Source organism: Macaca fascicularis, chromosome 20 (assembly GCF_037993035.2).
Source record: "Macaca fascicularis isolate 582-1 chromosome 20, T2T-MFA8v1.1".
NCBI classification, from domain to species: domain Eukaryota; kingdom Metazoa; phylum Chordata; class Mammalia; order Primates; family Cercopithecidae; genus Macaca; species Macaca fascicularis.
The window spans coordinates 30089982-30115916 of NC_088394.1; the positions used below are offsets into that span (position 1 = coordinate 30089982).

The window sequence follows — 25935 nt, forward strand, 5'->3', positions numbered from 1 at the left end:
GTTCTAACTCCTCCCACCCTCTCCTCTCATTGAGAAATTGAGCCACACTGCCACACAAGCTTGGAGAAGAAGCTTGGAACACATTGTGGAAAGGACCTCTGTCACTCAAACGCTGGCCTTTCTGGCCAAGTCTCCCGTTTGGCACTCCTTCTTCCTGAATGCTCATGGTGGTAACATTGGGCTGTATCCTGCCTGGGCTCTTGCCTCTCATCTGTCCTCCGTCTTGCTCTGTGTGCCATGTTTCTGAGAGGCCTAGATGCTTCTTGGTCTGCCTCAATGTCTTCAACTAAGAACACTTTGGAGTCCATCAGGGAGCAACTTTGCAGAGATCCGTTTCATGGTTGTTTCCCTCTCCAGCCCTATTTCTGGATGACTGGGCAGATATGACGATGCTGGAGCTCTGGGCTTCAATACCCGTCCGGTACAGGGAAGCCCCGTTGGTCTCCATGTCCCACTTGATGGCTATGTGGTTTGTCTAAAGTAAGGGCCAAGTGACCATTTCCGGCCTTTGCCTTCTAGGGAAGGTGATGTTGCATTTCATCTGCACTTCCCATCTCATTCTTGAAGGACACGCACTTCCTCTGCTCCTGAGTGGGACTGTCTCCCAGAACTGAATCTTTTGGCTACATGGATGTCAGGAAATCAAAGGGATTGATTTTGGCTGGGTGCAGGGGAGGGTGCCCCAGGGTTAACTGGCCTCCCGCAGGCATCCCTGAATATGGCTTGCACTCTGGCACAGGCCCTCTCCTGGTTCCCAGGTGTGCTTTGCTTTTCCTTGGCTTTCTTGGGGAGGTCACCAATGCCCCACGGGGCGCATGCCTGGACATCATTGTGGGTCTCTCCTTCGCCCCATACGACCCTCAGAGACACAGGCTCACTCCATCTGCTCTTGGGGGACTCCAGTGCCACATGTGGTCAGATTTGCTAAACATGAGACTCGCCCCTGTCCCTGTTTGCAGGGGTCCCGGAAAGCAGTGTCGGGATGCAGGAGTCCCCAGGCTTAGCAGACTAGGACAAACTACTGCTCCGCCCAGGGAGGTAGGAGGTGGTGGGCTCATGGGTCAGTCCATTTTCAGCTGACACCACGCCTTGAGGCCCATGGGATCTTTCTGTGCCCCAGTGAGGCTCTTGCCCTCTTACCAGATTAAGCCCATCCCTGTTCACCCGGTGGGATCCAAAATCGGATCCGAAGAGGAGTCCGGAGATCCAAGCCGGGGTCCTGAAGCTCCTCCTCCACCAGGCATGGTACCAGAAGAGGACTAAAGGAGTTCTTGAAGACAGGGCTCCTAGGAGTCCGGCCCTGGGTCCAGCACAGCCGGCTCTCCCACACCTCCCCTTACTCGCTCCCCTTTTCTGCCACCGCTGCTGCAGCCCCCGCAGCCCCCGCAGCCCCCGCAGCCCCCGCAGCCCCCGCAGCCCCCGCAGCCCCCGCAGCCCCCGCAGCCCCCGCAGCCGCCGCCATTTTTGAAAGGGGCCGTAGCCTGATTTCCAGGGGCTGAGCGCTAGTCGGCCTAACCAATGCGCATGCGTGAGACCAGAGCCGATCTCGCGTTACAGTGACCCCCACTGTTGCCCGGGGATGGGTCCCTGAGGCTGGGCCAAGCAGTAGCCGTCCGTAGCAGTGCGTGGGTGTCGAGGCTCCGGCCTTACCTCTCCAGGGGATCCACAGGATGGTCTCCGTAGGCCAGGAGTCGCGGAGGGCCGACCGGGATGAAGAAACCTTAGGCAGAGGAGTCCCGGGGAAGCACCGCGCCATCCCAGCTCAGAAGGTGTGGGGGTGAGTCTCCCCGGAAGTCGTGCCTCCTGTCATCTCGAGGACAGGCCTGATAGTGGGTTTGTGGGCTGCCCTCTTACCCGAGGGTCGTTCTCGCTGACAGCAGAACCCGGCAGCCTCAGGGACTGCCTGGGGGTGGGTGTTTCTGTGCCACTGCTGTCTGTGTGCGTATGTCTCTTTCTGTCCTCTGTCTCTCTGTCTCTCTCTCTGTTTTTCTCTCTCTCTGTCTCTCTCTGTTTCTCTCTCTGTCTCTCTCTGTGTGTCTGTTTCTCTCTCCTCTCTGTGCATGTGTGTGCCCGTGTGCGTGTGTGTGTTGGGATGAAGGTCGGCCTGTCTTTGGTGGGCATCTTTCTGCGTCTCCTCCTGGGTGGTGTCGCCGGTTGTCGGTCTTTTTCAGTGGTTCCACTTTGGGTTTGTGAAGGCCCCAGCGAGGTGGGGAGCCTGCGTGGTGATCCTGGAGCTCTCAGCTTCCATACCTGTATCTGACAGAGAAGCTCTCTTGGTCTCCGTGTGCCGCCTGATGGCTGCATGGTTTGTCTACGATGAAATGATGGGTTTTTTTAAGGTTTTTTTTTTTTTTTTTCTCATTTACTTCATGTAAACACCTTAAACACATTTCCAATATCTGACGATTATGTGATGTTTAATTTCTTCTAACCTTCATCTTGGTAGCTTATTTTTTTGTGTACTTCATAGCATATAAAAACTTGTAATTTGAAAATAATTTTGTTTTTCTATTTGAGAGATTATACATGAAATAACTTTTTTTTTTTTTTAATAGAGGGAATAACTTTAGTCAATACTTTCCTTTCTTTATTCCACAAAGGCAGTTGAATAATCCCCAAAGCCTTGAGGTCCGTGTGTTCACCCGGCACCTGAAGGGAACACTGGCTTCTCACTTTGATACTTCTACGGGTCCTTCCGTTAATTTACTTCTGGTCCTGGGAAGCTCCCATGTTTTCCTCTAAGTGTGTTGGTCATTTTATGAATTTTCGTAACTTCTGAATATGTTTAGATATCTGCATTAAGTAAGATATGCAGGCTGGGCACGATGGCTCACACCTGTAATCCCAGCACTTTGGGAGGCCGTGGCGGGTGCATCATCTGACATCAGGAGTCCAGACCAGCCGGGCCAACATGGCGAGACCCCGCCTCTACTAAAAATACAAAAAATTAGCCGAGCATGGTGGCGGGCTCCTGTAATCCCAGCTACTCGGGAGGCTGAGGCAGGAGAGTCGCTTGAGTCCGGGAGGCAGAGGTTGAAGTGAGCCGAGATAGTGCTGTTGCACTCTAGCCTGGGCAACAAGAGCGAAACTCAGTCTCAAAAGAAGAAAAAAAAATTGTAAAGATATTTTTGTTCTAAAATGTCGAAACTTCACATTGCATACCTGAGTAAAATATTTCACATTGATATTATATGCAGAATAATGTCTCATAAGAAATTCCAATATTCTTCATTTAGAACATCACCACCAATATTTGCGTGGGGTAATTTTTATTAATATTTGAATATATATTTATATTTTGCACACATGTTTAAGATATAATCCTCCATGTTAAGAAATAATATGTGTTTATGACCAGAATTACTGTTCTTCTTTAATGTTAAGATAATATTAGTAGAATTAATCATGTGAATGTGAGAGGGGATCTCATTCTGTCACCCAGGCTGGAGTGGTGCAGACATGGCCCACTATAACCTCAAACACCAGGGCTAAAGCAATCCTTCCACCTCAGCCTCCCGATTAGCTAGGACTACAGGTGCATGCCACCAAGCCTGGGTACTTTTAAAATTATTTTCTGGAGATGGAACCTCACTGTATTGCCCGGGCTGTTCACAAATTCCAGACCTCAAGTAATTTTTTCCCTTTGGCTTCCAAAGTGTTGGGATTACAGGAATGAGCCACTGTGCCCAGCCACTATATATATATATATTTTTTAAATTACGACATTTATTTATTTATTTATTTATTTATATTATACTTTAAGTTCTAGGGTACATGTGCACAACATGCAGGTTTGTTACATATGTATACATGTGCCATGTTGGTGTGCTGCACCCATTAACTCGTCATTTACATTAGGTATATCTCCTAATGCTATCCCTTCCCCCACCCCACTCCCCACAATAGGCCCTGATGTGTGATGCTCCCCTTCTTGTGTCCAAGTGATCTCTTTGTTCAATTCCCACCTGTGAGTCAGAACATGTGGTGTTTGGTTTTCTGTTCTTGCGATAGTTTGCTGAGAATGATGGTTTCCGGCTGCATCCGTGTCCCTGCAAAGGACACAAACTCATCCTTTTTTATGGCTGCATGGTGTATATGTGTATTCCATGGTGTATATGTGCCACATTTTCTTAATCCAGTCTGTCACTGATGGACATTTGGGTTGATTCCAAGTCTCTGCTATTGTGAATAGTGCCGCAGTAAACATACGTGTGCATGTGTCTTTATAGCAGCATGATTTATAATCCTTTGGGTATATCCCCAGTAATGGGATGGCTGGATCAAATGGTATTTCTAGTTCTAGATCCTTGAGGAATCGCCACACTGTTTTCCACAATGGTTGAACTAGTTTACAGTCCCACCAACAGTGTAAAAGTGTTCCTATTTCCTCCACATCCTCTCCAGCACCTGTTGTTTCCTGACTTTTTAATGATTGGCATTCTAACTGGTGTGAGATGGTATCTCATTGTGATTTTGATTTGCATTTCTCTGATGGCAGGTAATTATGAACATTTTTTCATGTGTCTGTTGGCTGTATGAATGTCTTCTTTTGAGAAGTATCTGTTCATATCCTTTGCCCACTTTTTGATGGGGTTGTTTGTTTTTTTCTTGTAAATTTGTTTGAGTTCTTTGTAGGTTCTGGATATTAGCCCTTTGTCAGATGAGTAGATTGCAAAAATTTTCTCCCATTCTCTAGGTTGCCTGTTCACTCTGATGGTAGTCTCTTTTGCTGTACAGAAGCTCTTTAATTAGATCCCATTTGTCAATTTTGGCTTTTGTTGCCGTTGCTTTTGGTGTTTTAGACATGAAGTCCTTGCCCATGCCTATGTCCTGAATGGTATTACCTAGGTTTTCTTCTAGGGTTTTTATGGTTTTAGGTCTAACATTTAAGTCTCTAATCCATCTTGAATTAATTTTCATATAAGGAATAAGGAAAGGATCCAGTTTCAGCTTTCTACTTATAGCTAGTCAATTTTCCCAGCACCATTTATTAAATAGGGAATCCTTTCTCCATTTCTTGTTTTTGTCAGGTTTGTCAAAGATCAGATGACTGTGGATGTGTGGTATTATTTCTGAGGACTCTGTTCTGTTCCATTGGTCTATATTTCTGGTTTGGTACCAGTACCATGCTGTTTTGGTTACTGTAGCCTCGTAGTATAGTTTGAAGTCAGGTAGTGTGATGCCGCCAGCTTTGTTCTTTTGACTTAGGATTGTCTTGGCAACGTGGGCTCTTTTTTGGTTCCATATGAACTTTAAAGCAGTTTTTTCCAATTCTGTGAAGAAACTCATTGGTAGCTTAATGGGGATGGCATTGAATCTATAAATTACCTTGGGCAGTATGGCCATTTTCACAATATTGATTCTTCCTATCCATGAGCATGGTATGTTCTTCCATTTGTTTGTGTCCTCTTTTATTTCACTGAGCAGTGGTTTGTAGTTCTCCTTGAAGAGGTCCTTTACATCCCTTTTAAGTTGGATTCCTAGGTATTTTATTCTCTTTGAAGCTATTGTGAATGGGAGTTCATTCATGATTTGGCTCTCTGTTTGTCTGTTACTGATGTATAAGAATGCTTGTAATTTTTGCACATTGATTTTGTATCCTGAGACTTTGCTGAAGTTTCTTATCAGCTTAAGGAGATTTTGGGCTGAGACAATGGGGTTTTCTAAATATACAATCATGTCATCTGCAAACAGGGACAGTTTAACTTCTTCTTTTCCTAATAGAATACCCTTTATTTCTTTCTCTTGCCTGATTGCCCTAGCCAGAACTTCCAACACTATGTTGAATAGGAGTGGTGAGAGAGGGCATCCCTGTCTTGTGCCAGTTTTCAAAGGGAATGCTTCCAGTTTTTGCCCATTCAGTATGATATTGGCTGTGGGTTTGTCATATTATTTTGAGATAGGTTCCATCAATACCGAATTTATTGAGAGTTTTTAGCATGAAGGGCTGTTGAATTTTGTGAAAGGCCTTTTCTGCATCTATTGAGATAATCATGTGGTTTTTGTCTTTGGTTCTGTTTATATGCTGGATTTCGTTTATTGATTTGCGAATGTTGAACCAGCCTTGCATCCCAGGGATGAAGCCCACTTGATCATGGTGGATAAGCTTTTTGATGTGCTGCTGGATTCGGTTTGCCAGTATTTTACTGAGGATTTTTGCATTGATGTTCATCAGGGATATTGGTCTAAAGTTCTCTTTTTTTGTTGTTGTTTTGTCTCTGCCAGGCTTTGGTATCAGGATGATGTTGGCTTCATAAAATGAGTTAGGGAGGATTCCCTCTTTTTCTATTGATTGGAATAGTTTCAGAAGGAATGGTACCAGCTCCTCCTTGTACCTCTGGTAGAATTCGGCTGTGAATCCATCTGGTTTATTTTTAAATAAACAAAATGCATAGTATTTCTCTTTGTGTAAACCTTGTTGCCTTGCCTTTTATATCAAAGGGAAGAAAAATGTGAATAGCTTAAATTACCTTTTTTCACATAAATTCTGAAAAGGCTTACAAAACATATACTAGTCTCTTTGTATCCTTGAGGAATTGGCTCAAGGATGTCTCATAGATATGAAAATCTAAGGATGTTCAAGTCTGTAATATCAAATGTCATAGTATTTGGATATAAATTATATATATTCTCTTATATACTTCAAGTAATCTCTAGATTACTTATAACATGTAATACAATGTAATGCCATGTAGATAGGAGTTATACTGTATTTTGTAAGAAATAATGACAAGAAAAAGGTCTGTACATGTGCAGTACAAACCATTCCTTTTTCAAAAATATTTTTCATCTGCTTGGTTGGAATCATGAATCTGGAACCCAGGAATACAGAAGGCCCCCTGTAATAATGTTGTTACCTTTGGGATATTGAGGAAAATAGACTTAAATGCTGCAAGAATTTTTAAGGGTGAGCCTTCATGCAGACTTCTAAATCTCAGGCTGTTTTTGAATGTTCACATTCACTATAAACAATAATAAACTTAAAAATTCATAAAACCACATTTTATTTTATAGTTTATCAATTAAATGACTAATTTATTTCTAGTTTGATGTTAATCCACTAATTGGGTTTTTAAAAAGTGCACAATATGTTTTCGCAAATCATAAAAATATTTTTATTAATTTTGTTTGTAAATAAAATAACTGATATTTCAGAGCATTTTCTGAAATTGGCAGAATATTAACTGCATTAGGGTGGCATGACAGCCTGAGGAGCTCTGCTGACCCACTGCCCTGTGGAATGTAATAATTATTTTAAAACAATCATTTAAAGCCTCTAAGAAATATCCTAAAGGCAAAAAGCAAATGAGGCACATCTATTCAAAGCAATTCACAAAATCCTATGAGAAATGTAAAAATCTGTGGTGTTTGAACACTGAACACTGCCTGCCTCTCTATCTCAGCTCAGTGAGATGAACACCACTCCAGGCTGTGCACCTAAGAATACAAGGTTCTCTATCCACCTAAGCTTCCAGCAAGAGGTCTTTTTCTGAAAAAATTATGGCTTTAACATTTATTTTCCTACCCATTACTGAGGTTACATCCTGTGTAGGTGTGCTTAAAAGGTGGGAACATTGGTTCCTACCCAAGCCTTACTGATGGACTAGAAGGTCTACTGTAAGCATGGTGTGCCCAGAATACTGGGACACTGATCAGCCTTGCCCCAGCTTGTGAGATGGTGGATCCATGCCAGGAGACAGACTGTGAAGATATCAGGCTGCTGTCCCTCTTCTCCATTGAACACTTTCTTCAAAAGAGAGGATCAGTCAAAAAGCAGCTTGCCATTTTCTCCACTCAAGCTTCAGGGTTCTATCAGAAAGACTTTTTGAGGTGAAAAGAGGCAAGTCATAAAGCAGAGAGCACCTCATTGCTTGCCAAAGAAATTCATTTCAATTTTAACAGAATTTAAGAAGTTCAAGCCAAAGGGCACCCCATCTTCAAGACAGAGAAAATAGAGGTTAAAAGTAGTTAGCAAGTAATTTATGAAGTTAGTGAAAATAAAGCCTAGACTGTAAGCCAGCTAGTATGTAGAAAAAAAAATAAAACAGAAAATAACATTGCTAGGAGAAAATCATTAGATTTCTAGACAACATCACACACTAACCTTAGACAGTATTCCTATAAAGGAGAAACATGTTTGCATCACCTTATAGGACAAATTTATCCCAGGACTTTGTTGCAAATAGCCCTCAGAGAGTAATTAGTACAGTTTAATATCTGATTGCTTTCCAAGAGGGGAACAGAATCCCACCAATACCACTGTCATTCCTGGAAGACTGTGGACAGAATCAAAGCTGAGCCACTCCCCCTCCGGTTGAAGATCAATGAGAGGCTTAACACTGTGAGGCAGAAATAGACTTCACCAAGATAATCCAGCCAGCCACTAACCAGAAAACCAAGCTAATAATGACAACACAAACTAAAGAAGGGGAGCATACACTGAGAAGTTTCAATATATTATGTAATCTGTCCAGCTTGTGATGAAAATTATAAGAAATGCAAGGAAACATGAAAGTATGACCCAAAAACTGGGGGAAAAAAGAATAGTCAGCAACAAAATCTGCCTGGAAGAACAATAGATGTCAGAGTTAAAAAAAAAAAAAAAAAATACTTTCATGTAGACATAAGTATGTTCATAGAACTAAAGGAAAGTATGACAAAAGGCATAAAGAAAATAACATCTTGGAAGTAAACTAGCAAAACCAAACAAAAGAAACAAACTAGCAAATAACATGGGTTGATGAGAATGCAGAGAAATTAGAAGAATTGTGCACTCTTGCTTGGAATGTAAAATAGTACAGGAGCCATGGAACACAGTATGTGAATTATTCAAGAATTTAAAAATAAAATTACCACACTATCCAGTAATTTTGCTTTTGGGTATATGCCCAAAATAATGAAAAGCAAAGTTTTAAGGAGATATTGGTACACCAGTGTTTACAGCAGAATTTTTGACAACTAAAGAATAGATGCAATTCATATGTCTATCAATGGATAATGAGAGAAAAAAGTGGTGCATGCATACAATGGAACATTATTAAGCCTTATACAAAATGGAAATTCTGACATGTGTATGATATCCGTGTACCTTAAGGACTTTATGTGAACTAAGTCCATCTTAGAATGACAAATGCACATGATTCTACTCATATCATGTATCTAAAGTAATCTAATTCATGGGGACAAAAAGTAGAATGGCCGTTTCCAGGGATTGGGGTATAGGAGAATGAGGAGTTACTGTTTCATGGGTACAGTGTTTTAGGTTTGAAAGACGAAAAAATTCTGGAAATGGAAGGTGGTAATGGTTATACAACATTGTGAATATACTTAATGCAAAAGAACTGTATGCTGAAAATGATTAAGATAGTGTGTGATTAAGATGGTAAAGATGGTATATAATTCTGCTCAGGATGCCATAACAAAACGCAATAAACTGGGGGGCTTAACAGAAATTTACTTACAGTTTAAGAGGATTAAAGTGTCAATAGCTTGTTAAAAATTACGACTTGAAATGAAACAATGTAACATATGACATGATAATTTAACTCTTGTTTGTATCAGTTAGGCTATGGCAAAATTGGGTTTTGTTATATAGTTCATTCTTTCACTTAAGGTCACAATTTCAAGAATGTGCAGATGATAAAGTGATAATTTATTGTAGTTAGTATATAGGATACTATAGTATACTATATAATACAGCATATTATATAGTATATAATATATTGCAGCATTATGTATTATAGTATATTATTGTAGTCTTAACAGTTGATTGTGTAATGTGTTTTAGCTGCCTGTTAGCCCAGAGAATAATTCCAACATATTTTAGGTACATTATATAATATTTTGATCAATGACAGACTGCAGGTGTGATGGTATAGCCTAAGTGTGAAGTAGGCTGTATCATCTAGGTTTGTGTAAGTACAGTATAATGACTGCACGATGATAAAATTGCCTAACAATGCATTTCTCAGAATGTATCCCTGACATTATGTGATGCATGGCTATATATGTTTATATACGCACACATAACCGTATGCACATGCACTATATACACACACACATGCATACAAGATAATAGTGTATACTATATATTATATTGAGGTAGATATTTTTGAATACAGATGCAAAAAAAGTCTCAAGAAAAGTGCTAGAAAACTGAATCTACCAATATACAGAAAGACATATAATTCATTACTGAGAGAAATATAACCCAGAAAAGCAATCTTGTTTTGACATGTGAAAGTCAATTAATTTAACCTGTCATTTTAATAGAAAAAAATTCAAAAACCACAAGATCAACACAATAGATGCACAAAAACCATGTGAAAATGTTCAACACTTGACAACAGAACAATACATAATGAGCAGAAAACTTTTTCAAGCTGCTTAAAGGCATTTATGAAAATATCACAGATAACATAATTAATGTTGACATTTAATATGATATGGATTCCGTGTACCCACCCAAAGCTCACATTGAAATGTAATCCCCAGTGTTGGAGGTGGGGCCTTTGTGGGAGGTGATTGATCATGGGGGTGGTTTCTAATGGTTTAGCACCATCCCTCTAGTGCTTTTCTCATGTTAGAGTTCTCGTGAAATCTGGTTGTTTAAAAGTGTGTGGCCCCACTCCCTTCCTCTTTCTTCTACTCCAGCCATGTGAGAAGTGCTGGCAACCCCTTTGCCTTGCAACATGATTGTAAGTTTCCTGAGGCTTCCCCAGAAACTGAGCAGATAACCAGCATCAAGCTTCCTGTACAGCCTACATAACCATGTGCCAGTTAAACCTCTTTTCTTTATGAATTAGCCAGTCTCAGGCATTTCTTTATAGCAGTGTGAGAATGAATTAATACAACAATGAATGTTTTCTTTCTCAGATTAGACACAACACATTGTTCTATCACAGATATCTGTTCATAATTCAAAGTGATATGTGCAAATAAAAGCCAGAAATAATGACAAAGAGTAAAGAGTAACAGATTTAAATAATAATTCACTAGACTATATTCTGTAATACATTTTGTGTACTTACAGATTAACACCAACTCTTTATTAGCAAAGAAAATATACTTTTTTACATCAAAAAACAGTAGCACTTGGTATACAAATAAAAGATGAAAATATCTGAATCTTGCCATATTAGGCCACTAAGAAAATTGCAATGTTTAACAAAAACTCAGTTTTCAGTGGCCCATTAATAACGATAATTAAACAACCATAAAAATTAAGCCTATATACATATTGGAAATACATTTCAATGTACACATAACATTAAACAAACTTGGATGAAAAAATTACTTATTGGCTTAAAACCCATGCTACCTATTAAAATTATGTATTATTGCTTAAAGAGTACCTACAGAATTCTCACCTTCATAATTCTTTGCAGAAAAGGGGAAATCCATAGTCCAGAGACCCTCTTTAAAAATGAGCCAGTGATAACCACAATCTGTTTATAACTCATATAAGATTTCACTCATTTTATAAATTTTCTCAAGTATTATAATTAGGCGGCATCATGCTTTCCATATTACTTAACATCTACAAGATTTTTCCAGCAAAAGTTTTCACATGACTTTTAAAGTAGTTATTAAAATTTAGAACTTTATGTATTTTCCACACTACCAGAATTTCAATCCAGTGTGTATTTTTATATTTATGAGGTCAGTCCATGGCATATGCCTTGTATCCTTGAATGAATATGTAAGAAATAAAGAGAGTCCTATATTTGGCACATTCATAAAGTTATTTTATTCTCCAGAGCAGGTAATTTTATGCCACCAAATACAACTGGAAAAACTAAAGGCCTTACCACATTTTGTACATTTATAAAGCTTTCCTTCAGTATGAGTGCTTTTAAATTTTCGAAAAGCATGAAAAACCCCAGAAGGCTTTATTACATTTCTTACAGCCTTTGGGTTTTCTCCTAGTTTGGTTCATTTCATGTCATAGAAGAAAACTGGAAAAATCAAATACTTTGCCACATTACTCACCTTCATAGACGTCACCTTGGGGTTATTTGTTGACAAAGAATAGGCGTTTTTGATGTAAGGAAAAGAGAAAACAAGAAACTAACAAATTCAAATATATTAAAATTAGAGAATTAAAAGACAAAAAACTGACACACAAATCTGCAATACATACAATATTAAAATTAATGTGCAATGTAAAAATAAATAAATAATTTACCATATATGAAAGAGGATTCATCTTCTTGGTAATAGAATACTCAAAATATAATATAGATAATATTTAACATTTATTACAAAGAGAAAGGTCAGTCAATTAGAGAATTCTAAGTGTTGATGACCACACCTAACAAGTAATTATGCATTAATAAAGGAAGAGCCTGTGGATACCGTTTGTTGCTATTTATTGTGATTTGGAATTTACCACAATCTGCCATCTAGTAATTTTTCTATACTGTTCAGAAAATTGATTGCGCATTTAGATTTGGAGACTGAAGAAAATGATAGGAATAATATTTCTTTCCAAGAGCAAACAGTTAGCTTGAAAAAGCCCACTGATGTGGACAAGTGGATAGTACAAAGCCTTAAACACTAGTGTGTGTAAAACAAATTGAGGCAAGGAAACCACTGATAAACATTTTCATTTTAATTCCATTAATATAACATAAATAATACGTGTTTAAGGTAGTGAATTTGATGGTTGCCCTGATTTGATCATTACACAATGTATGCGTGTATGGAAAGTTTACATTGTATACCATAAATATGTAAATTACTATTTGTCAATCAAAAATAAAGTAAAACAAAAAAGACACCAAACAAGAATAAAAATAATAGAATTGTATACCAGGACAAAAATAAATAAATTAAACCTGATTGAATGTTGGAACCTCCAGCTACCACCTTTTCTTCCCTCACCCTCTACATTTCACATACTTTGACTATCCTTAGGAAGTACAGTTGCCTTTCCTTGAAATCATTAGTAAAGATTAATGAGATGCTTGCTTGGCTGCTTAAGCATGTGTGTTATAACACCCAAAGAATAACGAAAACGCTGTTCAAAATTTATGGTATGGAGGAAAATAACTTGAATTATTTTTAATTAACTCAGTGTTGAAGCCTTATTTCTTCTGTCTCCTGTATGTGAAGTAAACATTTTGAGGTATTTATTAGTATTAAAAGTATCATTTAAGGAGGAAGAAAATAGAGACCTTTGTGCACTTGAATGATAACTCATACATATTTCTGGCTTAGAATGTAAGGAGATGGAGGTGGAATAATGTCTTTATTTTAGGCAAGAGCCTCTGAGAAGAAATGCAATGGGTTAATAAGGCAAGAGAGCCTTAAGATGCTACTTTCTTCTCCCTTTCCTCAGAATGGGCTGTGACTCATCACTCAGGGCTTCTTCCATCACATGCCCCTCTCTTTGCAATTGATGTCACAAAGCTCTGCTGACAGTCTCTGTGACAGAGCTGTTTGGAACTCACCTTGTGTCCCCATCCTGAGCTGCTAGCTCCCATCTCCCCACCTGGGGAGCAGCTCCTATGGCCGATCCCCAAGTGCAGAGTGCTCTGGGCTTCTCTCTCCCTGACTGCCCCAGACAGAGGAGACAGAGATCTTGGGGTAAGACTTGAGCTTCTTCCAGAGTGAGTCTGTCCCATAAGGGTTACACCTCAGCCTAGAAGACATGCCCAAAATGCCTGTCACCAAATGTTCAAAGACCCTGTGAGGTACATCCTGTAGACTGAGGTGAAGTCCTTTTAGCCCAGACTTTCTTCTTGAAGGTATTTACCATAGTTTATGACACATAATAGTGTTCAATAAGTAGCGTGTTTTCTCTTTTCCTGCCAGGGAGTCACAAAAAAACAGCTACAGGGAGAAAGTGTTAAAAAAGAGAGGAAAAAGTGTATTACTAAGTGAGGGTCAGGAGTGTTTATGCATGAGGCTGATTTGAGCGAAGATCTGAGAAAGAGACTATGAACTGTTCTGGATTAGTTACACCATTTCTCCATGATAGCATCTTCTATAATCTCTACCAAAAATGACTGCTTTGCTTGAAAGCTTTTCCCCCAGAAGGTACTGCTGTGTTACCTTTATCAGCTTAAAAAAATTAGGCCATACAATACAATATTAAATATTGTATGTATTGTTTATCAGTTTAAAAAAATTAGGCTAGGGATGGTGGCCCACACTTAACAATCATTTTCGGAGGTGAAGGCAGGTGGATTGCTTGAGCTCAGGAATTCAAGACCAGCCTGGGCAAGACAGCAATACCCCATCTCTACAAAAAACAAAACAAAAATTAGTGAGGTGTGGTGCCATGGCTCTGTAGTCCCAACTACTTAGGAGGCTGAGTAAGACCCTGTCACAAAAAAAAAAAAAAAAAAAATCTGGAGTTTCATTTTGTGTCTTTGTGTTGTTTAAGCAACTGGTATTTTCAAGCTAAAAATTAAAAGTATTATGGAAAAACTAATAATTAGGTATTCATAGGCAAAGAATAAGGTCATATAATTTATTTGTTATAAGATGTAAATGTTATGTTCTAGAAACTTTTTCTCTGATTTATAAAAGTTTCCCTCTCAAGAAAGTTTTTCTTTATGTCTTATAATTTAAAGACACCCTGGATTAAAGTGTGATAGTTCTGTTGTTGGAGTGAGGATAATGTTGCATACAACCTGCCTTTTTTGGCATCATCTTACCCTACTTTGCAGAACAGAGATACCAAGGGTTGGCCTTATGAAGCTGGGGCTGTTTTTGCATTGTGATTTCAGAGATGCTGAAAATACTGATTTTCTAATACCCCAAATTACACTAAAAATTTAAAAGACTTGGGCTTTTTTAAGTCTTGAAAAGTTTTCACCCTGAGTTTCTGTTAAAATCTAAGATGAAAATCAGCTTCCATCCAGAATCCTACCAGGGGTTGCTGCCAGCCAACTGAATGACTTGGATTACAAGTGTGAGCCACCATGCTCACCCATCCAGTATCAATTTTTACTGCAATGTTATCGTCTGGTACTAGCATAAGTATAGATTCACGTAGGCCAACAGAATAGACTAGAAGGGCCACTAATAAACACATTAATTTATGGTAAATTGATTGTGTCAAATATGCCAAGAAATTGTAATAGGAAAATAAATGTCTTTTCAAAAAATTTTGCTGGGAAAATTAAATGTACACTTTGCAAAAGGAACAAGTAGACCCCAACTCAAACCGCAGACCCCCAAAAATATTCAAAAAGGGTAATATATCAAAACGTAAGGGGGTAAACACAAAATTCTTTGGATAAATCCTATAATTAATATTTGTATTCTTGGGTTACATAAATATGTCTAAGATATTACACCAAAGGCACAATTTTATTAAAAAAATAAATCATACTTTATTGAATTGGAAACTTTTGCTTTTAGAACATCAAAAAGAATATGAAAAAATATGCTGCTTAATGGGAGAAAATATTTTAAATTGTATACATTATTTGGGTCTATTAGGGTTTATAAAGAACACTACATATATACATATATTATATATATAAAATCTCGTTTATTTATGGAATCTTAAAAACCAAACTCAGAGAAGCTAGTATCTAGAATATATAAAAAAACTCTTATCAGTCAATAATAAAACAACTATTGACCAAAATTGACAAAAGATTTGAATAGATGTTTTCCATAGAAGATACACAATTTGCCAATTTGCTCAATTTCATTAGTTGTTAAGAAAATACAAGTCAAACCACAATTAATACTAGTTGACACCCACTAGAATGACTATACCAAAGATACAATGACAAATGTTAGAAAAGAAGTGGAGAATATGGAACTCACATATGCTACAAATAGGAATGTAAAATATTGCACCACCTTGAAAACAAAACGAAATAAAAATGTGGCTATCCCTCAAAATGTTGCACATAAAATCACTATAGGACACAGAAATTCTAACCCAAAGTTAGTATGCAAAAGGAATGAAATTCCTATAATCATACAAAGACTCTTATGAGCATTACCACATGTTATGCTCATAACATGTGGTAATGTCCATGCAATAGAATGCTACTCGCCATCCAAGAGGAATGATGTAATGATGCAAGCTACAACAGAAATGAAACCCAAAAGCATTAGGCTGAGTGAAAGAAATCAGACCCAAAAGACCACATAATTCATGATCCTGGCTATTAGAAACTCTGATAATAGGCTCATCTATAGAGACATAAAATTGATTGTTGTCTAGATCTGACATGGCAAAGGTGAATGCAAATAGGATGCATTTTCCTCCTAAGAGACACAAATATTCTAAACTTAGGTGGTAATTAAGCTCGCATGGCTCTATAAATATACTAAATAGCCTGGTGGTGTACTTAAAATATGTGATTATATTATATAAAATATACCCCAGTAAAGCGTTTTAAAAAATTAACATGTCAACATACACTAAGGTTAAGATTTTCAGAAACCCAAGTCACGGATTGTAAAAATGAAATCTATTTCTTGTCCATTTCAAAGCATAATAAAGAAAAGGGAGGCGGCAAGCTAACACGCAAAGGTTTGGTTACTGATGCAGGAGTGTTAATGGGCAGGAACCACGTGATTCGTTTAACCAGGTCAGAAAAGCAAAGGAAATGATAATAATTTATTGAAGACCACTCTGACTCAGAGTGACTCAGATTGTTAGGAGTGTGAAAGCTGTACTCGCAGGGTTGGGCGTATTTCTTATCAAACACAGCTCGAAAGAGCCATCTCACAAAAAGGTTATCAGCGACTCTCCTATCCGCAGTTGCCTGGAGTTTTACAGTTGTCTACCGCCAGTCCTAAAACTGCATTGTAGTCACTCATTCTAAATCCAATGTAACACTCAAATCTAATACGGAACTCCACATTTCATGACTACCAGGTTCAATAATTTGCCTTTTTTTTCACGGCCAGCCCTCCGCATTCTCTGTTTGAAGCCCTACCTGTCGCCGCTCTCTGGAGCAAAATTGTCCACCTCGGGAGCTCAGGCTGCGGGTCCGCGTTCGGCACCGAGTGCCAGTGTTGGCTGGCTCAGGAGCTGTGGGGCGGGCTTGGCGCTCACACGGCGCCGATTTCCCCTGACAGTCCCGGGATCCCGAGGCCGCCCCCCACCAGGCAGTGCTCCGCGCAGCAGGCGCCCCAGGGGCTCAGGTCTGCGCTGGAAACTGCGCCTGGCAGAGAAGGAGCAGGGTGTGCGCCGACCTCACTCTCCACTCCGCACCGTCCGCCAAGTAAACCCAATTCCAGTTCCCTAATAAAAGGATGCAGAGGTGCGCTACTAGCTCCGTCCTTTCCTACTGCCGGCCCTTAAGGGGTGGTCCCGCTACCAAGGCTCGAGGAGGTTCCCCACCCAGGAGCACCGCGACTCCCCGGAACTGAGTTTTCCATGCGCCACGTGTGGCAGGCAGGAGCCCAGGCCTCCTGGCCGCGTCCACCGGGCGGTGCGGAGGGCAAAGCCGGTTTCACTTGCTTCCTCCGGGACCCAGAAAGGTCTGACGCCAGGAAAATACCCTGCCCCGGGTAGGGGCGACCCTAGGGGCCCCACGGATCTATCTCACAGATGCCCTACAGAAGGGCCCTGCAAGACCTAACCTGATGAGGCCCCTTCCACCCTTTACTTCTCGGGGGAGCCATCATTCCCCTGCGAGCCCTCCTAGGTTATTCCCGCGCACCCTGCATTGACCTCTGGCCTTGGAGCACCCTCGAGTTTTCTCCGCCGGAAACGTGGGGACCCCACAATTATTCTCTTCCAAAGACGCCTCCCAAACCTGTCTCCTGGCATCAGCCACGCTGACACACCGCGGCGACTGCCCAGGCTGCCCCTTCCCCGTCCCAACCATCTCGGAGTCTCCACAATGACTTCCCCAGGTCGAAGGCTGTACTGAGACCCCGCATAGCGACCCCGACACACAGGACGACCCTCCAGCACTCCCTCAGACATCCCGCCCACCCTACAGTGGAGACTAGGCCCCACCCTCCATTCAGGCGATGAGTTCCCCCAACCACCCCTAAAAAGATGCTTTCCCGGAGACCCCGCACAGGGCGCCTCTGTCACACAGAGCGACCCTATAAATCCCTCCCCAGACATCCTCGGCCCTCCCCAGATGGAGACCTCACAAGCGGAGGACTCCCCTGGAGAGGATCCTCAGAAACCATCCTCAAAGCCACCACCACAACCAGAAAGACCCAAGGGAGAATCGCGGCCACGAAACTCATCTCCACACACGCACTCCTCCCGGCACTCACGGCCACCTCATCCCATGGAGACCTCAAAACCCTCTCCCCATGTTGCAGGGAAAAGAAACAGAGAGTCCAGCAGAACTTCCCGCAGGAGAATCCATTTTCCTTTTATTCATTATGCAGTGGAGCTAAAGTGCAGGGCACGAAGGATTTTACACAAAATTTTAAGTTCTTATGTATAGGTTTTCGTGGAAATTTAAACATTTAACAATGATAGGGATAATAAATAATAAACTCATCCTAAGTACATTATCACTAGGTTTCAGCAATTCTTACTTTGCCATTTATTTTCAACTATCAATCCAAATATCCTGGTAGTATTTTAAATCAAATATAAGATACAATATCATTAATTTTGGGAAAATTTAAGTAACTATATCTAATAAGTGAAGATAAAAAAGAAAATATCATTATCACAACTAATACAATTTTTAATATACAAAATAGTTAAATTTGTGTATTTACCAAAGAGTAGACTCTACAACCACTGAAGGTTTTGCATGAAATGTTTTAACATCTTTAGTCAATATTTTATCTTCATACACAAAATATCAATACATGTAAATTCAGTTACATATAAAGGGCCACAGATTATGGTTGGAGGAGGAAATTGCAAATTGACAGTGGGATATTCCAAACTACTGTACTGTGGAAGTAAAAGCAAGAAAGAAAATAGGGATTCCTATTGTTTCTGATAAAAGGAAAGGAAAAGTAACTCCCAGAAAGCCACTCCCTCACTTTGCCATATTCAAATGTCTAGGACAAGGCACAGGTCTGGCCATACCCAAGGAAAGATGAGGATTCAGGGTGTAACAAAAGACAGCAGGGATCATGGAGCATCTTAGGATTCTGCCCCCCACATCCACCCTTGCACAAAAACTTGATCTAACGTCTCACATTGGTGGGGATCTGGTCTTGTAAGGAAAAACAAAGTCTCAGAAAGTGTTTCCCGTGTAGGTTCTGAGGCAGTTGATCCTCAGCGCCTTCTATTTTGGAAGCCAGAAAATTCTTTCTTGATTGAGAAGGGGTGCAGTCCTGTGCACCATAGGAGTCCCGTTGTTGACTGCATTTCAGTGGGTGCCACCAGTTATTACAACCAGAACTGTGTGGGCAAACTTCCTCAGGATGCAGAAGCCACTCCCATGAGAACCGCTGCTCCTCTCCATCTGTGAACAGACTGACAGATGCAGGCAGCACCAGCAATCTCTTGAACCACTGCGGTACACTGGAAAATGTGAGTCGTGGTGTGTCCCTGTGTTAGAATTATTGAGAGGCTTTTTTTTGTTGACAAGTGCTGAGACTATAGAATGCACTAGGGCAAGATTAGCTGGGAAAATGATCTTCTGATAACGTTTTGAACCCAGATGTTCCTCCTTTGTTGTTTTCCCAGAACTGGATTAATTCAGTTTTCACTTCTGTAGCTCCCCTAACAATCCCAAGGCCAGGTCTTTTACTGCTTCCCTAGGTGGCGTGACCATTATTGGCCTAGGGAAAGATGAGCTGATTTCATCTCTTCCTTTATAACCATGATGTGGGGACCTCATTTCACATGCACAGATTCCCTCCAAAGACTAGGTGAGCAGGCCTGAGCCACTGTGGTGCTTGGAGTAATGACAGCCTTGCCCCGATGCCACTCTCTCTTCCCACCATTGTTGACTTTTGGGCCATTGCACATTCAGTGCCTCAGTGGACAGAGAACCAAACCCAGGTGCTCTCACAAATCTGGAGCCAATTCTAAAGGTTTTTGAGCTCCAGCTCAGTTCAGACCATTGTCACCTGCTAGGGACTGTGGGTGACTGTGGACACCACTGGCACCTGCTTGAGACTGTGGGTGACTGTGGACTCTGAGCTGGGATGTGCTGTGTCCATGTGACACTCCTCCCCAAGAGTTGTTCAACAAGGTGGTGCCCTAGGAATGCCATCTGGACCCAGTGAAGGAGGAAGGGCAGGAAGCACCTGGCACCCACTGTTCATACCACCATCACCAAATTCCACAATGTGGCAAACTTGAAGATGCTTCCTCTGGATGAAAATCCTAAACAACAACAACAAAAACAAATAACAAAACAAAGAAAAAAAAGAAAATCCTAATTTTGTTGTTTCTTTCAGCAGAAGTGATATTTTCTAGTCTTTACAGTTGAGAAGTTCAGGGTCTCTTAAGGCTAATTTCTCTCTTTAAGATAAGATGGCATTAGAGCACCGAATACCAATGAAGTTCATGCTGATAGCCCTTTTCATTGCAGCTGCATCTCGATGCAAGTCTTTGTATTCACACAGCCGTGACATAGCCTAGGAAAGTAAATCAGAGAGAAAACAGGTACAATTTTAAAAAGGGCTCCAACTTTTTTTTTTTTTTTTTTGACATGGTGTCTTGCTCTGTCGCCCAGGCTGGAGTGCAGTGGCGCGATCTCGGCTCACTGCAAGCTCTGCCTCCCAGGTTCACACCATTTTCCTGCCTCAGCCTCCTGAATAGCTGGGACTACAGGCACCCACCACTGCGCCCAGCTAATTTTTTGTATTTTTAGTAGAGATGGGGTTTCACTGTGTTAGCCAGGATGGTCTCGATCTCCTGACCTTGTGACCCACCCGCCTCGGCCTCTCAAAGTGCTGAGATTACAGGAGTGAGCCACCGCGGCCAGCCAGGCTCCAGCATTTTTATAAAAGGCATCACTGATAAGAAGCCACACATACAGATTCCTTTAGATGGTTCCCCTGCAACTGCTTTGGCTGAGGTTTATACTGCCAGGTTCTGAGGATGCTACTCCCTGCCCATTCACTAAGGTGATCTCCTTTAAGGGCTATGAATAGATTGCCACAGCCAAAAGGAACTTACTTTATTAAGTTATTTTAAAATTGGGTTCATCACTTGATGATACAGTCACATAAAAAATAAAATAGGCCTCCCAAAGATTTCAAGAGTATCGTGACACGATCCTAACAATATCATCTGTTACCTGTGCACTTGTTCCTTCAACATAATAAACATGCACTTGTGCCAAAAAATCAATTTACTCAGTGATTCAAATTCTATGCCATCTTTATTAGTTACTATATATTCAAAGCAAATTTTCATGAGACAGGTGTGTGCTGGGCTATTTTGGAATATCCAAGAAGTCTAACGACTGAAGCACCATAAGGTGCTACTTATATGCACACTCTGGTGGAAAAATGTATTATTCTAAAGTACCACCAAGATACCAGAGAAAGTGCCAATTTTATATATGTCGATTTCAGTTGTAATTTTCCTGTATACTCACTGAGGGTCATAAGCCATAAATCTTACATTGCCCATGTCCTTCCTACAGCCAGTACTTGAAACACTGGCACCTTATGCAGTCTAAGTACAAGTCTCTCAGCCACTACTGCTTTGTCTAATAAACTCCTGGGACTGCATCATGATATATACAGTAGACAATGGCATAAATTTCCAAACTGTGTAAGTAAAAGACAGTCAAGAGTGGTAAGTGCATTGTGTATGTAGATATAATTAGGAATACAATTGCATTTATTCACGTATTGTTGTGTGAATGCATAGAGGTTAAAAACAAAACCCATTAAAATCAGATTAAATTTAATTAAAAATATTCTGAATTATGGTCATAGCAGAAAGAATATCAATAATTTTTTAAGAATATGGATCATTGGCCAGGTGTGGTGGCTCATGCCTGTAATTCCAGCACTTTGGGAGTCCAAAGTGGGCAGATCACCTGAGGTCAGGAGTTCAACACCGGCCTGACCAACATGGTGGAACCCCATCTCTACTAAAAATACAGTATTAGCTGGGTGTGGTGGCGCATGCCTGTAATCCCAGCTACTCGGGAGGCTGAGGCAGAAGAATTGCTTGAACCCGGGAGGCGGAGGTTGCGGTGGGCCAAGATCGCGCCATTGCACTCCAGCCTGGGCAACAAGAGTGAAACTCCATCTCAAAAACAAAATAATTAATTAATTAATTAATTAAGAATATGGATCCTTCTATAAACTATAACAGATAAGCAATACGATGCCAAAGAAATAAGCTCTTTTGTCTGTTAATTTTAAGGCTTTCATTTTCCTAATCACTACTTAATATGATTTTGTAACAGATGTTGGCTTTTGTGGCCAATGAAAAACTCCAATAAGTGACTTCACATCCTTACCTCCAGTCTCTGTGCTTTATCTTTGTGAAGAAAAGTAAATAGAAAGTACAGGTCATAGTCATTTGCCAAGGCACGCAGGTCGAAGTAATATTTTGCATAGACACTGGCAGATACATGAATATTAAACTCAAGTAGCTCCAAGAAACACTTCTCCATCTTGCTCCTGGGGGAGGAGAAACACAATAAAACCAACGTAGGACAATTCTAGTCAAGTGGGTTATCTTTAAAAATATCATTCTGAGCTACTAGGATGCTCTAAATTCTGTTCTGAAACAAATAAAGGCTGCCTGGTCGGGTTCCTACACTGATGTCCAAACAAGACACAGCTGCTTGGGGTCTCTTCTGCATCCCAGCACCCCAAGTTTGGGATGAGGGAAAGGTGGAAGCCTCTTCTGTACTCCTGCTGCGGACTCGGGGTTCATTCTTCAGAGTTCCCTTAGGGCAGCTGCACAACTCAGACTCCGTGCTCACTCATGAGCCCCGCAATAGCAATCACATGACAGGCATGATGGGTGCCATTTATTAGCTCTGAAGGACCTCCAGGCATTTTTACCAGGATGATAACAGGAAGGGGCTTACTGAAGTAGAGAAGCACCAACAGGAGGACTGGGCGCATCACCACAGCAACAAATGGACCCATGGAGAGCCACCCTATTATCTCAGAGGAGGAAAACTCTAAGGCTACAAGAAGGATTCATCCCAAATACCTGAGCAAGCTACATTCCATGGCAAAAAGAATCCCCTTCCCTCTGCTCCAGCACACAAGGCTATGTCAAGGGGGCATAACTCAAGTTGCTGCTCACCTCAGTATTATGAAGAGTTGAAACTGCCACTATGACAGGGCAAGGATATTCTTTAATTTCAAAGGCAGAAAAATCAAGGAGAGACATTTTGGCTAGACTAAACCCGTTTTATGATGTGATTTCTAGTAGGGCCCTGACCTTACACACGCAGTGTTGCTCCTGAGTTGGGAATGCAACCCTGAAGTGCTCAGCATCTGTCACCCCTGGCCAGAACGGGATGTGGGGGAGTTGAATGCAGTGGAACAGGAAAGGGCTGGGAGCCATCCTCTGCCACATGGTCATCTAGCCGCCCTCACCAAGGCTAAATTAATAGGTACACAGAGTACATCTGGCTGTCTTCACAGTAATCCCTGTAATGAGTTAATTGCTTAAAAATGATCAGTATCTGAACAATACATTTGGTTTCTTGGTTTGAAAATTTTAATATTTTACCCACTGGCTAAGTCAACAAATGCTTGATGTTCTCCTGTAAGGGGGACAGTTAGATCATGAGCCAAGATGTGGTGATCTCATTTGCTGAACTTAAAACCCAGTTGAACCTACTTCCAAAATTAATTTTCTGTTCACATGTCCATAAGTCTATAGAAATTTAAATATATATATTTGAAGTATATATATAATTTGAATTATATGTATAATTCAAATAATACATGAATAGATAGCTAATCAGGACTAGACTTATTACAGGAATTAAAGGCACCTCACGATCCCTTTTTATTTTCTTCACTCGTACATTGTAACTGTGTAGAAATACAGTACTTCACAGCATTAACATATTAATAGAAATTTAATCCTGAAGAAAAGCATTCGGTGTATAGAATATGCATCTTCTGGGCTTTGTGGTTTTTTAAAATGGCTAGGTGTTTGAATAGCATACCCTTTACAGACACAGCAAATTTTCCAAATAGCGGCTACTTAGTTTAACTTACTCTTTAGAAAGGAAATATATTCTAGGTAGACACATAGATGTTGGAAAGTTTTAAGAAAAATCTGATGGACACCAATTTTTTAACTATTACATTTACATTCAAAATGGGACCATTACAAACAGTCCACAGCAGGGGGCTGAGACAAATGTCTATTAAACACTTTGACGTAATGCTTTTCAACTTCCCAAGATCATAAACAGAAGCAGCCTGTTCGGAGCATAGCTCCTGGTGTTTCTCCGTTCACACAGCAACAGCACTGTTTGGAACTGGTCTTCTTGGAGCTGGGCTCTGCCCCCACTGCTCCTGGAGCTCACTTCTGTGGAACCTGCACATATCCCTGCATGTGCTCTGATCCTGTGACTAGAACTCAGAGCCCCAGCCAGCTTAGCTACAGGTTTTGAGAACAATTCAGCTGTCATGATGGTAGAACTAAGTGTTCATGATTACAAATTTGAAACTGCCTTTGCAAAAATTATAACTGAGAAAATCATGACAGTGAAAGAGAGCTGATCTAACTGGCTTCATCTTGCTTCTAACCTCCAAGCTGTCCTTGTTCATTCCTAGGCAAAGGCCAAACTAACTTTGGGATGAACTTGGTTTATGGTTTAACTTTGAAACAAAGACGGTAGCAGCCCCTTCCCAAAACAAACCTGTTTCCTGCCTAGGGACTAGACTGCCTTTCCAAGACTAACAAATAGCCACAAGATTAGAAATTATGGTTTAGGAGTCATGTGGCTGAAGGCTGCAAGAGTCTGAACCTCCCCATATTGCTCCTGGGAATAGCATCACTATTGTTAAACCTAAGATCAGAGCTTGAGATATTTTGCAGGCCCTGTATTGGGATCAGGTGGCACCACTCCAATCAATAAACTTGGCTCATCTGGTTTTGTGGCCCCCATCCAGGTGCTGACTTAGTGCAGGAGGACAGGTTCACCTCTCTCTGATTCCATCTCTGATGTGACCAATCAGCACTCCCCACTTTCTGACCCCCTATCCACCAAATTATTCTTTAAAAAACCATCCCAGAGTTTTTGGAGAGACTAATTTGAGTAATAGTAAAACTCTGATCTCCCGTACAGCTGCCTCTGTATGAACTAAACTCTTTCTCTATTGCAATTCCCCTGTCTTAATAAATCAGCTCTGGCTAGGCAGCAGGCGAGGAGAACTCAGGCAGTCACAAATCTTGCTTCCTTTGAGGGACCAGTTTGCAAATTGATGACTATGATCAAGGCCACTTTAGTGTTTGCAGTGTCCAAAGTACTTCTGTTAGTTTCAAGTTCATTTGCTGTCACACTCTTTGCTAAAATGGCTACCAGAAATACCACCACGATCACTTGGTTTACACTATTAGCAAAGTAGTGTCAACAATAGGTTTTTGGTTTTGTTTTTGAGACAGGGTCTGGCTCCATCACCCAGGGCTGGAGTGCTGTGATGTGATCACAGTTCACTACAGCCTCAACTTCCCAGGCTCAGGCAATTCTCCCACCTCAGACTCCCAGGTAGCTGGGATCACTACAGCTGCCTGTCACCATGCCCGGCCAAATTTTTTTTTTTTTTGTAAAATTTGTACGGATAGGGTTCACTGTGTTACCCAGCAGGTCTTCAACTCCTGAGCTCAAGCAGTCCACTCACCTCAGCCTCCTGAAGTGCTGGGATAACAGGCATGAGCCACCGAGCTCAGCCACAAAGGGGTCATTTTTAAATGTAGATATACACTGAGGTATATCGACAATAGACACTATATTTGCAATTGCAGACATACACTGAGGTGATTCAGAATGATAGTATTATCTGGAGTCATGGACAAAGGTCATAAAACTAACTTGAGCCACTGCCTGGAATGATCTTGAT

General features: G+C 40.8%; 1 long non-coding RNA gene across 2 annotated transcripts in view; it reads left to right on the forward strand.

The window, feature by feature from the left end:
* Positions 1–1568: 1568 nt before the first annotated feature.
* The window catches only part of LOC135968705 (uncharacterized), a 101670-nt gene continuing 77303 nt past the window's right edge, over positions 1569–25935 (forward strand). For both annotated transcript variants that reach the window (XR_012428821.1, XR_010583646.1), the window contains exon 1: positions 1569–1777. This is a non-coding gene — a long non-coding RNA (uncharacterized lncRNA). The remainder of the gene's footprint in view (positions 1778–25935) is intronic.